This window comes from Pseudorca crassidens, chromosome 3 (genome assembly GCF_039906515.1).
Source record: "Pseudorca crassidens isolate mPseCra1 chromosome 3, mPseCra1.hap1, whole genome shotgun sequence".
In the NCBI taxonomy this organism is placed as follows: domain Eukaryota; kingdom Metazoa; phylum Chordata; class Mammalia; order Artiodactyla; family Delphinidae; genus Pseudorca; species Pseudorca crassidens.
In genome coordinates, this window is record NC_090298.1 from 8,315,032 (window position 1) to 8,328,038 (window position 13,007).

The 13,007-nt window shown below is 44.8% G+C and overlaps 1 protein-coding gene across 4 annotated transcripts in view; it reads right to left on the reverse strand.

Moving 5' to 3' along the window:
- SEMA5A (semaphorin 5A) overlaps positions 1-13,007 on the reverse strand; it is a 486,740-nt gene that overhangs the window by 365,307 nt on the left and 108,426 nt on the right. For 2 of the 4 annotated variants that reach the window (XM_067730361.1, XM_067730360.1), the window contains exon 1: positions 3,668-3,873. The exons of the other annotated variants lie outside the window; for them this stretch is intronic. The gene's annotated coding sequence lies outside the window, so the exon portion shown is untranslated. Of the gene's footprint in view, positions 1-3,667; positions 3,874-13,007 lie in introns of those variants that run through there. 4 annotated transcript variants of the gene reach the window in all.

The following is a 13,007-nucleotide window of genomic DNA, read 5'->3' on the forward strand; positions in this document are numbered from 1 at the left end:
TCTTTGCAACACACACCCTTAAACATGTCAGCCCACGACCCTGACTTAAATGCGTCCCCCCTACCTGCGTCTCTCTCCCCATCCTTGATTAGTGACACCGTGGACCAAAATATCTGACCTGGGACAGGACTGTTGAATAATGGGGAAACTTCTGAGCTTACTGACTATTAAATGAGCCACAGTCAATTGCTAACCACCACATTCAATACAAGCCCTGCTCCACTGGACTAAGTGGAAAGGAAACAAGACTGGTTTGAAAGACAGACGGCATTTTACAAAATTGTGTTTCGTTATTTTCCATTGACAAGCTCTACCAGCAAATGTGACAACACAGGGAGAGTGATCCAGGTCATGTCTGACCCATACAAACCCCCAGTGACTGTTTTTCCTGTCCCTTCTCCCTGCCTCCAAAACGGGGTGGGTTTGGGTTTCCTTTTCATAAACCGTCAAGAAGACAAATCCCTCCTCTTTGGGATGGACAGGATGAAACTGACCACTGCCATTGCTTTGTTTTTTTTTTTCTTTTGATTTTACAAGCTACTGAGAAAGTAACTCCCCTGCTTGTGGTACATATGAAGTTTATTTATGAATCTGAATCAAGAACTCTGTATTTCTTGCCCTTTTGGATTATATCTTGTTGGCTCAACCTCGTCGCTCAAGCCAATCATCCTAAGAGCCGTTCCTGCATCCCAGCTGGTTCTCTGAAATCCACGTGTCCCCTGTGTCCCCATGCGATGCAGTCACCCCTCCTCTGTTTCCAGGATACCCAGTGCCTGCCTCTGGTTATATCATATCACCCTCTGTTGTTTATTTGTCTGCTTCCCCCATCAAGGGCACTCATCCTGTCCTATTCAACTTTGAGTCCCCAAGCTCAGGCTTAGGCAGACGGGCAAACATCCGATAAGGTTTCCTTCATTTTACTTCCAGGCGTGTGCAGATGATAATGGACCCACAGACCCGGGGGGAATAATTCTAAAGTCAGCTTCTTGAGATACTCTTCCAACTTGGCATCACATCACCCAATCTGACAGCAATCAAAATCACCCAGAAAAAACAGAGCACACCAAACCTAGGTGGGATCGAGATGCTGCCTGGCCCTCCTCCAGGTCTAGAAGATGCCAGGCGCTCAGCAGGTGCCCGGGTAGGAGATGGTGGGTGGCGGCTGTGTGGGAGAGAAAGTCCTGAGGAAAGGAAGTCACACCTTCCTGGACCAGAGGCTTGAGGCTTGCCTTGATCCCATCTCTGCTCAAAATAAAATTCTCGTTTCGCCTCTCTTTAGAAGGATTTCAAGTCTCAGAGGCAGCTTTCTGATGTTACTCCTACAGGTTTGGGTCCGCTTTTCTACATCCTGTTTATGCTCTTGTAAGATCCAAACTTATCCCAGACTCTCCTGTGCAAAGAAGCCAAAATCGCTCTCTTCTTATCTACGAAGCCGACTGACGTATACAAGGGTCCTTCTGCAGACTCCCTGGGGGAGCTGCCTCCACTCCCCTCAAAACCTCTCTAGGTGCTCAGAGATGTCCCCATGGAGAGATGGCCACTCACACGAACAGAGTCAGGACAGGAGAACAAGGCCAACCCAGTGGCCAACAGTGACCAGTCAGGAAAATGCCTTTCCTTAGTGATATACACATTATGTTTTGTAAATCGAATGCTTATACTGATAATTCCCTTAGTAAACCCATTTTTCACAGCTACCAGGTGAATCGCTAAGTAAAAATTACTCTAAGTTCTGAACTAATAGTGTTCATTTGAACAGGAGTGTTTCCTACATAGCAATTCTGTAGCAACTGATTAAAACAAAATCCACAGTGTTTTGTCCTTGGGCTTCTGTTCTCTCTATAATCACGGGTTTCAGGCCCCTTCACCCACACAGTGTCCTGAACATACTTGACCCTCAGCTGATGGCCTGCTCACCCTATGTCCCTTCTCCCCAGTTAACTGCAGAATAAGGAAGTATAAAGCAGCTCCCTTTCACCCTCTAGTTTTCCACGTCACACATAGCTTTAGAAAACATGAACGTGCTCTGGACAACGTGAACATGAAATTATGACATGCTTTACCCAGTTAAAAACTTAAAAGCATTTTAGGTAATTCAGTAGCAGAAACTCAATCTGTGCTTAGGGACATTTTATGCTTGACTTTAAAATGTGCATTTTAATCTCAATGTTATGTTTTTTGACTCCGTTCATACTTAGGCCTACAAAAGTGATGCTATTCCATGAGGGTAATGAGCCTAACAATTGAATCCAGCTTTAAAGAAAGGTCTATATGACTCTAGTGAAGAGGACAAAACAGTGATACAGAAAATAAAGTCAAGTGACAGCAGGACACAGACTTGTCCTTGCTTTGGGATTTTGTTTTTCAAACTATATATTCATGTTAAAATAAGACATTCTTGGGCTTCCCTGGTGGTGCAGTGGTTGAGAGTCCGCCTGCCGATGCAGGGGACACGGGCTCGTGCCCCGGTCCGGGAAGATCCCACATGCCGCGGAGTGGCTGGGCCCGTGAGCCATGGCCGCTGAGCCTGCGCGTCCGGAGCCTGTGCTCCACAACGGGAGAGGCCACAACAGTGAGAGGCCCGCGTACCGCAAAAAGTAAATAAATAAATAAGACATTCTTGTCACATCAGGTTTCTCATCCACGCCCCCTCCCTTGGACCAGCAGACAGCTAGCGTCTCAGCACAGTGTTGGTGCAAACTCTGTCTCCCTCACACATTTCACCAGAGGAACTACCATCTAATTATGGACCATCCCATCCATGCAGCCGTCACCGCGCACATCAGGGAAATTCAACCATAAACAGAGCCCCTCATTCGCATGGGAAGCTGATAGCAATGTGGGAAGATGTGATAAGACCCGTTATTATTCTGGGAACAAAACATCTCGCCTTGTTGGCCATTTACACGGTCACGTGCTTCAGGTTGCCCTGGGGCAGGGCTATGCATTATTTACTGACAATTTCTCAAGTGATGCTGCCTTTCCGAATATTGTAAAAGAAGCTGTAAATCAGAAGAGTAGCATGAAATTTTGGTTACAGCTGCTTGTCTCAAAGACTCCTAAGGTAAACCACCAAACCGTAGCTTGATGTAATAGCATGGTCTTTACCCACATTCCTTGACAAACTCCTTACCCCCAGCACACTAGGTCTCTCCTAATTGTATATTCTGGGGGTAGGGGGCAGACGCAGGGTCTTTCAACAGAAGCTAAAAAGATGCAAGTTGATCATAACCACCCTGAGATGAGAAAGACCCAGCTTTCATGATTTCCCTCTGCTGTGAACCTTGGGAGAGGTCAACCTCCCCATCGTCATCTTCTTCTCTTGGCCATGGATGGCAGATGGGAACTCCACTTTGCAGACAAGGCACCTGACAAAGTGTGGACACCAAGTAACAGTTTTGGTTCTATCTGAACCATACAGTAGTAGGAAAAAAGTAATCATCATGGTGGAAATCTGAATAACTGAAAGGTTTTAGCCCTACACCTAGTCCATCTGCCATCAAAGGACAAACTGTCAATAGAAACAGACTCTTCCCCTCGTTCCCCTGCTTCACCTTTCCCACCAGCATCTTTTCCTTTTGTCAGTCCTACAGCCCACACCACAGGCCCTACAGTGCTCCTTATGGCTACAGCAGACCTTTAAAGAAAGGAAGGGCAGAGAACTTACAACGACACGAGCTCTCCTCCCTCAAGGACATTCACTTTGGGAACTGTCACTGCTCAGAAGACATCTTCATCCCTGCTGAAATCACCAGAGGGAGACCCCTTCTCCTCGATTTCAATCTGCTTTGACAGACACACAGTGATCGAGGAACCGCAGGCTTCCCAAAGCAAGATGCTATGCAGGAATTTCAGAGCTGGCCTTGGCTCGTCAGCAGATGTCGGCAGCTCGGGGAGAAAGCTCTGTTGCAACTCAGCCAGGGTGCCAGCCCACGTGCCAATACATGATCTCACAAGAAGAATAGCATCCCCGCCCAGATTATTCCAGCCCGGCCCCCGATGGCTCCCACCAGGGCATGGAGGCCAGCACTGTGTTTTAGAAGGAAGTTTCACAGCCCTGTTAAAAGAAGAATCATGGTGGGCTCCCACAAATAAGGCCACATCTTTAACCCGGAGCAAATGAAACTTTCTTTTACCTTCCAGCCACACTCTCCCTAGGCAAAATTTAAAAAGAGAAACTAGAGATGCAAAGTAACCATTGTCGCCACTTGCTTGGTAGATGTGCCTAGTTTCCTCACCCAGCTTGTTATTCAAGGTGCTATTTATTACAAAAGCTCTAAAATCATCGTTCTCCTCCAGGTCAAAGCAGAAGCACTGATGTCCAGAGATAAAGAGGCCACACAAGGACAGGCAGGAAAGTGTCCAAAGAGGTCCAATTCCATCAGGAAGAAGGAATGTCTGAGAGCTGCTTCAAAGGCTGGGAAGTTTTCCACCAGTGACACTGCAAATACCAAGGACACAGGGATTGACAGAAAATCCTGCTTCCTTACCAGGAGCTTAAACATCTACTTTGCACCTATGGGATTGAGAGTACAAACGGAGTTGGACAACTCCAAACATTACTTCTTTCAAATGGTAACTGATATTCATGAGAGAAAAAGAAAATACAGTCAATCCTCATTATTCACGGATTCCACATTTACAGATTCCATATTTGTGAATTCGCCTACTGGCTACAACTTATTTTTTACCACAAAATGTGCTGCTGGCTGTAAGTGCAAAGGTAAGGGATCAACTATATATTAAATAAGGTGTCTTTATCAGAAATATGCATTAAAATGAGGTTCTTTATTCATAGGTTGATGAAGATGTTGGGACCAGAAGCTCACAGGAACCTAGCCCCGTATGTCCCCTAGGAGCAATGATTCAGCACTAGCTAATTCAGGGTTCACGATGAACTTACAGGGCATGAGTACTATGAGTCCTCTGTAAGGACAGACTGGAAATAGTGAAGGTCATGAACAACAGACAGAATACCATAACCATGTCCCAGCTCTACATGGGAATGTCAGATGCTGGCTGACGTAAGATGATGTGAAGGTGGGCGGCAGGATTGCGTGAGTGGAGTGTATGTCACACAGAGGAGGGGCTGCCTCGATGGACAGAGATGAAGGGTCAGGCAATGGAAACTCCAAAGACACAAGCTACCTGACTGTTCCTGAGAAGAAAACGATTGGCCCTCTGCCTTCTCAGGAGTCCAGAACTCATCACGCTAGGAGCGAACTGTGGGAGCCCCTGGTGCCGGGCTGTCTGGCATTAACCTTTCTAGAGTGACAGTCAGACCCTTCAGAAACAGACATCAGGATGATTCTGGGCATCAGGGATGACAGGCCAGTGGCCAAGGTCACTTGCTTGCCGACTGGGGGCTCTGGCTTTGGCTGGCAGGACTCTTTAGTGCCCTCATTGTATGATGTGAACCAGATCCTTGGGTTCTGCAGCAGATGATGATCCTTGCTCCCTCGATTTAAAGGCTGATGACAGTCTAAAGAGTTGATTGTGCCTCATTACACTTGAGATAATAGATGCCTGACAACCGAGGCTATTAACTTGAAGTTCCAAACACATCACACTGGCCCTCTGGCATATTCCCATCAGTCACATGTCAAATAGGAAAGTGTTTTCTTGCTACACAGCGTATAAAGGAGAAAACGTTAAACTGGTACAGACCGGCGAGTACTGCTTTTTTTCCCTAGTCCATGAAAGTCTTAATTCAATGGAGTCACTACACTACAAAGTACGCTGAGACCTTTAACATTAAAAAACAAAATTGGCAAAGCAATCCATAAAGGCCATAAAATAAAAAGGCCCAAAGCCTTTACTTTCTTGTTTCCTTATGGTTTTACATGCTTTTTCCTCTAGAAAATCCTCCCCTTTATTACAATATTAAGAATTATAATTAATACCTTTTGGAATGGAACTGACTTCCTTGTAAACTAGATTCCTCCTTTTATAATGAAGAAAAGGAAAGAAAACTGAACACCTTCCCCCCACCTCCACCTATACACAGGGAGTTGTCCAAAGAAAGAGAGTGAAAAGAACAGAAATGGCTCACATGTGCCCTCAGACTAAGAAAACATACTGAAAAAGCAAGGCACAAACGATTTCCCAAGTTCAGAAAGAGTACTTTCAGCCATGATCACAAAAATATAAGCCGGTAGCCTCCACAAACACATTCATAGAGAAAATCCGAATCATCTATAAATCAAACCCAAGAATGATAGCTATGAGTCAGGTACCTGCATTTTTATTTCACCAGCATCAGACAGGGCTGTATCTTGCCTACACCTGAAGCTGTGATTATTGCAGACTAACCACACCTCTCAAGGAGTTCCCTGGTTAGTTAGCAGACCAGGGGCTTAGCTCTCGAGACCAGGAGGTAATGTGCCTACATGAACAGGCCAGGACAGGAAACGGGTTTCAGACTGGGATCGAGCAATCCTGTAATAAGAAATCGTGAGAACTTTGTTTTTAACGACTATTCCATCTGGCTTTTCAGCCAAAGCTGGCTCTAAAAAGTCCCTGCTCTCTCCGAATACTAGATGCTAAAAATAAGGACGTGTGTATACGTTAACTGAGAGTTTTGGAGAGATCTAGTGGCAGCATGAAAGGACGGCTTAAGCACCACTAAAATTTTGAGCTGAAAAGCAGAGAAACAGTTGGAATTTGACTAAAACTTTCAGAAGACCCTTCCAGGAAGTGTGAGTCAGCAGGGTGCACGTTATCTGGAGAGCCTCAGAGGCACAAAGCACAGAGAGAAGAACGTGCTCAAAAAGAGTTTGAGGATGACCAGAGAAGGTGCTTAGAAGGAATCAAGTCTCCATCTGCCAATTACAGCAGAAGTCAGCTCTTTGTTTCCAAGAAGCCCGCAGTTACGGGACTTAGATTGGGGCATAAATTCTAATTAAAGTAAATCCTTCTAGGTTCCCTGCAGAATTTCTACTCACCAGCTTCATCTTTCAGCAGGGTTTGAATTCCTTGTAACCGAGCTCAACAAAGAGCTGCTATGTCCCCAGCTGGGCCAGGGAGGGACATACGTGTCATGGTCACACTGTGCCTTCCTGGGCAGTTTAATCTCTCTTCTACAACCCACTGCAAATAATTGCTGCTATGAAGACAAGTGTCAGGAATCTGAGTGCAGGTGAGAATCAGGATTTGCCTGGGGAAGAAGAGGGGGTAATTGAAAGCAGAGAACAAAACATCAGAAAAGGAGAAAATGAAAAACACTGACTTTCAAGGGAACTCAAGGAGAACACAGAGAGGGGAGAAGAAAAGAGGACCATTTCTGGTGAGTGGGCAGAGCCCCATTAGGGGCACCTGTGACTTTGGGCACTAACAGAAAGCAGATGTGTCCGTGGCCTTGGCCTCCTATCCCTTCAACCCAGTCCTAACGCTCCAAACAGTACTCCAAACCACAAAAGGGCTGGAGGAGACAAGGGAGGACTAAGTGGGTCCAGCTGCAATAACAAAACAGAAGGGTCCAACCGCGAAAGCTTTTAAAAATAAACGGTATGATTCCAAGCGAGGGGGAAACCCAGCTCTGGGGAACTTCAAGCAGCCCTGGACCTCACCAGACCTCATTTTAAAAACCATTTAGAACTGCCTTTCAATGAGGTGTTTAAATGACCACAGAGGGGCCTGCCTCACCAAAAGAGAATAGGATCAAACAGGGAAATCCTCAGAAGAACTCTACTCAGACTGCTCTACAAAGAGACTCAACTGACCTTTCCTCTCCCCATGGAAACTTCCTTAGTCTTGAACAGGGCTCAAAGCCCCCAGGGCTTAATACTGTTACCCCCTAAATTTTCTGAATCAATCCTAACAAATCAGCCCAACCATGTACCTATTTCAGAGCTTTTGGGAAATAATTGGTCTCCCTGTTTCTGCTAAAAACCTGCTGCTTCTAAGTTCAACTCCTGAAAGTATATGGCCCAGAACTTTCCAAGTTACTTTACAAAGTAACAGAACATGTCACCCACCCATAATGGCTGTGCCTGAATGAATCCACAACTCCTTCTTCTCTAAGGAAAGTTGGAAAAAGGCTCCCCAGAACACTAGAAATGGCACCATGACCCAAGTTAAAATCCTGTTACTACTTTCTACCTGGGTAGCATGGACACGGTTTTTTGTGGATTTTTTATTTTGTTTGATTACCTTTCTTAAGTTGTTTCCTACGTAAAAGCAGGGAAATAACAGCAATCAGGTTAAAAGAAAGTTATGAGCTTCCAAAACTATGCATGCCAAGTTCCTAGCTCAAAGTTGGTACTCAATAATTCTATAACAAATGGAATTGTTCCTTAGACCAAAAAAGGGACAGCCTAGAGGGCCAGGGTTAACTTATTCTATGAGCCTGTGTCCACAGATTTACCTTGGTGGGTTTCATTGTTTAATCTATAAAATGAAGTTGGTATGTTTAGATAATTTTCTTTAATGCCAGTTTCAGGTCTAGAAAATCTAGTTGTCTGGGAATTTGGTTTCTTCCTCTGTATTGTGCAACTGCAAAGACTCATTCTATGCCTATCATGACATTTTTTTTCTCCTAGCAACTTTTCCAGAATAAAAAACTAAGAAACATCAATTTGATGCCCTCTAATACATAAGGACCATGTTCTGAAAGGGTCACAGGACAAGTTTTTGATATGAAGTACAAAAGGAAAAGGAAACTTATTCTCTAAAAATCAGCGCCTCTCCTTTCATATGAGAATGGGGCAGAGCAGTTATGCCTTACCATGTGGAAAGGTCCAGAGAGCTGATGACAAATGGGTCCCATTTTTTTTCCCTAGTGATAATAGTTTTGTTCTAAATCTGCAAGTGGGTTACCTTCTAAAAATTGATCAGACCAGTCTTTTGTTCTTTCTCAATGATTCAGGATAACGTAGAAAGTATAAACCTGAGGTAACTGCCTGAAACTAAGGGGACCATTTGGCAATGAGGCACTTTCCTCAGATGTTCAGCTGTTCCACTGTGTAAGCACATCAGTAATAAAGCAGGTAATGAAATATGGACGCAGGCACCCATCCACGTGTGGTCCAGCATGTAGGTTCAGGCAGCTAATGGTCAGATCGCACATCAAACCACAGAAGGTGGCTGCAAACTGTTCTGGGGCTGCATGATGAGTCCATTAGCTGAAGCTCCGGGATGGGCCAGGGAAGGTGTCTGCAAATGGCTGGTTGTCCATATGTAAAAGTCAAATTTTCTATGAAATGTATTACAAGAAGCTTTGGATTGCCATGGATGGCAGTGCCAACTCCATGGAACATGTCTGAGCATCACTACCTGGGGGACCCAATGACAGCTAACAGGCAGGTGTAAGAAGCCAAGAGGCTCAGCCAGGGAGTCCCAAAGGGGTACACATTTTATAATCAAATTTGCATCAACAGTGACATCCTTTAAAACCATCACATGCTACTATCAGCTTCAGTCAGGAGAAGATAAGCTATGTTGGATGAAAACCGATTCAGGTAGTCTTAGAAGACTAAGCTCTTGATTTCATCCATTTTCACAAGATAAAATATGGACCAGGAAGATTTTTAATCAATGCTGGTGGCAATAATTAAATACAGTGCATTTTATATATTATAAGGTTAATATCTAATATCTAATTTTTAAATTTCCCATAATTACATTGTTTTCCTTAAAAACTGGAAATGTCTTCCAGAAAGCTATTGATGGATCATGTTTCAGGAAGACTCCAAGACAGCTCCCAGGATACCTGCCTTGCAAGATCCCCCTACTTGAAGGTAGGTGGGACCTGTGACTTGCTTCCTCCAACAGAACACAGCAAAGGTGACAAGCTATGAATGATTACATGACTCTGTTATATTAGAGTGCAGCACCTGCCTTGCTGGAGTCTCCTTCTCCCTAGCTGGCTCTGAGGAAGCAAACAGCCAAGCTGGAGAAGTTCACGTGACGAGGAGCTGTGGGCAGCCTCTTGCTGAAGGAAGCCCCTGGCAAGAAGTGAAGCCCTCAGTCCTACAACCACTAGGAAATGAACCAAAAAGTAGATCCTTCCCTGTCAAGCCTTCAGATGAAACCTCAACCCCAGTCAACTGCCTTTGATTGTAGCATTGCTGAGAAGCCAGAGAAGCTGTATCCAGACTCCAGACCCACAGAAACAGTAAGATAATAGATGTGTTCTTTTAAGCCACTAAGTTTGCTGCATTATTTTAATATATTAATAAGATAACTGATACAGCCCATTAGAATGATACAAGCAATTTTACTTAAAATAAGCATATATAGGATACTATTCCATTGAACTGGTCTATCATAAACTATAAATATTATAAATATACATTTCTTAAGTGACTGATTTTAATAAGATTATTTTTAACTACAGTGCAAAATCAAGCATTGTATCAATAAATGGCTGATCCTCATTTTCCACTCACTACTCCACAGTGGTTCTAAAGATAGCAAGGCCTTAACCTAGTAAGAGAAATAAAGTTGCATATGATCAAAACAGCAACATTTGATCATTAGTTACTAACCATGGATAGTTCACTTTTAAATTGACCTGTGATTACTATAAAATGTCACATCTATGGGCTTCCCTGGTGGCGCAGTGGTTGAGAATCTGCCTGCTAATGCAGGGGACACGGGTTCGAGCCCTGGTCTGGGAGGATCCCACATGCCACAGAGCAACTAGGCCCGTGAGCCACAACTACTGAGCCTGCGCGTCTGGAGCCTGTGCTCCGCAACAAGAGAGGCCGCGATAGTGAGAAGCCCGTGCACCACGATGAAGAGTGGCCCCCGCTTGCCACAACTAGAGAAAGCCCTCGCACAGAAACGAAGACCCAACACAGCAAAAATTAATTAATTACTAAACTCCTACCCCCAACATCTTCTTAAAAAAAATAAAATAAAATAAAATATCACATCTATTATTGTCAAAGTTTATTTTCAAAATTCTGATAGTTTGCATAAAGCATTTCTGAGAACACACACTAGGAGATTTTGATTTTGATGTTAACTGTTGGGAGCCAAGAAGTTTTCGCCATTAGAAGATGGCCGACACCCTGCTTCTCTTCCTGATTTATGAGATAGAAGTTCGCGCCTAAAATGAAAGCCCGCGCACGCAGCACCAATGATGATTAGCCAAGTACTTCCCTCATTCTGAATCCCGCCCCCCCTTTCTCTGCAGTGTATAAATACAGCTACCGCAGCAATAAAAGTTTGAGGCTTGATCAGGATTCTGTCTTGCCTCCATTCTTTCGCGTCTCCTGCCCTTCCCCCTTTTTTTCAACCCCCACAGGTTCCTCCTCAGACTCACAAAGATTTGTCCTGCTGGTCGGGACTCCCGGGGACGCCTGGGGCCGTACACAATTGGCGCCCAACGTGGGGCCTGAGGAACGGATCCTGACGGAGGTAGCACGCTTACGAACGCCTGGCCAGGCACCCACTGAGCCGCCGCGAGACTTACTCGAAAGTGCAGCTTGATTAGGTCCCCGGAGGACTGGCCGCCCTTCGGCAGTCGTGACCTGAGGATAAGGTAAGCGGAGCTATAAATATGGGACAGGAATTGAGTTCCCATGAACTCTTTCTTCAGGGGATCGAGGATTCCCTCAAGATGCGGAAGATTAAGGCTAGAAAAAAAGATTTGCGTGAATTTTTTATGTTCTTGTCTGATGTTTGCCCATGGTTCCCACAGGAAGGGACAATAGATAAAAAATGCTGGAATCGTGTAGGAAATTGTTTAAATGATTATTATCAAACCTTTGGGCCTTCTAAAGTGCCTGTGACTGCATTTTCGTATTGGAATTTAATTAGGGAGATTCTCATGGGTCATTTTTTTGACCCCGATGTCCAAAAGGTTGTAGAGACCGGGGAAACAATTCTTAAAGCAGCCTCTCGTCTCCATTCAGCTTGTCCATCCGTTACCATTGATATGGGTTCAAATGAAGAGTTCCCAAAAATTCCAGAAACCGGTCATCATTATCCCACAGATGATAAAGTTATCCCAAAGATTTATCCTTCCCTTACTGCTATTAAGGGTGATCCCAATGATGACCAGCTTTCCCCCCAAGATCAGGAAACTCTCGATGAGCAGGCTGCTCGTTATCATCGCAATGATGATCCCTGGGGATTCCCCCTTTTGAAGCCTCCACCATCTTATAATACTCCTCATCAGATGCCTGCCTTTAGCGCCCCTGCTCCCATTGCCCCCCTGATTGATCCCCTTCGACAGGCTAAGATGGCCTTAACCCAGGAAATTTCCTCTTTGAGAGATGTTTTACAACAAAAACGGGAACGCTTGGATCTCCTAAAGGAGCTTAAGGCCCTTGAGGTGGAGCTTACTTCTTTTAATGTCTCGAACGGTCCCAATAAACCCCCGCTTCGACAAAAACCAGGATCCATTAAGTTAGCCTTCCCTGTTACTCGCAGTCAAAATTTACCCACTCAAGGTGAAATTCAAGCTGAAGATAGTGAGGAAGGGGAAGAGGAAGAGGGAGAAGAATCTCCTGAACCTGATGAGGGACCAGATATTCATAATTCTTCTGGGGGCGGCCCTTTTGAACATAAATATCACCGCCTCAATTTAAAACATATAAAAGATTTAAAATCTGCTGTCAATAATTATGGGCCTACAGCCCCTTATACATTGGCAATCTTGGAGGGATTAAGCGATCGCTGGCTGACCCCAAATGATTGGCTTACCCTGGCTCGGGCCACCCTTTCTGGGGGAGATTTTGTTTTATGGCGCACTGAATTTGCGGAAAATTGTAGAGAAACTGCCCAAAGAAATGCTGAAAACAGAACTTCCCGATCATGGACCCGAGATAAATTACTTGGCCGTCCCCCCTATGAATCCAATGAGTCTCAGGCTGCTTTTCCCCCTGGTTTGTTGGCTCAAATACAAAATACTGGCCTTAAGTCCTGGCGCCGTCTTCCGCCTAAGGGTTCGCCCACAACTTCCTTGGCAAAAATTCGCCAGGGACCAGAAGAGCCTTATTGTGAGTTTATTAGCCGCCTCACGGACGCCGCCGAGCGTGTAGTGGGTGATAGTGAAA